Source organism: Urocitellus parryii, chromosome 14 (assembly GCF_045843805.1).
Source record: "Urocitellus parryii isolate mUroPar1 chromosome 14, mUroPar1.hap1, whole genome shotgun sequence".
NCBI lineage: Eukaryota > Metazoa > Chordata > Mammalia > Rodentia > Sciuridae > Urocitellus > Urocitellus parryii.
Window position 1 is genome coordinate 11,819,361 of NC_135544.1, and position 1,553 is coordinate 11,820,913.

Sequence of the window (1,553 nt, forward strand, 5' to 3'; positions counted from 1 at the left end):
CATAAGAATAATTTTTTATTTCAATGTTTAGGAATGCTACTTCCTGGAAGATAAACATTCCTAGGATTTAGTTGTGATTATATACAAAGTGATCAGCAACATAAACCAACATTACAGCTAATTCATTAACAGAAAAATAAATGTTTGATTTTCAGTACTATTCAATGTGCAATATGAGTAGAAGTGTACAACTTCAGAAGACAATGGTATCTTTCTTTATGATTTTTTTTTTAAAGATGGACACAATATCTTTATTTATTCATTTTTATGTGGTGCTGAGGGTTGAACCCAGTGCCTCTCATGTTAAGGACAAGTGCTCTACTGCTGAGCTATAAACCCAGCCCTGATAATGGTATCTTGTTGAACAAAGATTTAAAGGTTAACCTGTTGTATTGTTGTAAAATAAACATGCCAGTTTACCATCAATCCAAAAACTTTTTCTTGAATGTACTGACCTGAATTTAGAAAGCATCCTTGATCTTCGTAAAATTAATTAAGGATAAATATCAAATTAAGTATAACATTGATCTCTTTTTTAATAAATGTAAATACAATGAATATCATTGACGTACAAAGAGGTACAAGATCACCTAAGAGATCAAGTATTAGAATTTTTTTTTTCCCCCGGTGATATGGTGTTCCTAATTCTTTTTGTGCTTGACTTACAGTTTGCCCTATTTTAATTTCAAGTGGCATATTACTGAGTCACATGTGAATTTTATTTATATTAGGTATCAAACCCAGTCTCAGAAATGGCAGTGCTGAGCATGTGAATTGCGGAATCCTAGGAATGGGGTTCTACGTGACCTGGGAAGCTGTTTTCAGCCTCACTATTCCTCTTCATCAGTGCTCCCCTGCCACATGGGAGTCATAAGTGCTGTGAAGCTGTTCCAGACCTGAGGCTGACAAGTAAGTGAGTAATTTTGTTTCCATTCTCATTTCCTTGCTTAAGAAACTCCACTAAAAGTAAAATGTCTAAGGGGTTTTCCTTTAACCTTAAAGTATGGGGTGGAAACTAAAAGCTTATTAATTGTCGCATATAATTATGAGTCTGATATTTACATTTAAGACCTACTCACATCTTGAGAAATCTAATATTTAAAATAAAATGGTGTATCTTATTAATGTTTGTGAATCCTAATATGCTCTCTGAGCTATGGCATGTAAAATTGTTATGGAATTTTGAACAAAAGTTCAAATACAAATACAATTGTGGGCATACTTTTGTACATAAAATATGTTTCAGAGAAATAAAGTTTGCATGATGGTCTAACTCAAATTACACCAGAATTAGATATCACTCTCTTTGTCTTTACAATTTTGAGAGTAAATGTGAGTGGAGAGAGGTGCACTTCTTCCAAGGAGTGGCACCTGATAGAAATGAAGCAGAAAGTTCTGTGCACAAAGATGAATGGGTGATCAGCCCAGAGATGAGCAGGTGCAAGGTATAGTGTTACCTCTTATAGAGTTCTGAATGTATGGGTAGGAGGGCTCCAAGTGCCATCCTAAGAGGAAGGACCCCTCCAGGGTCTTGGAGAGGTTCACATAGGAAA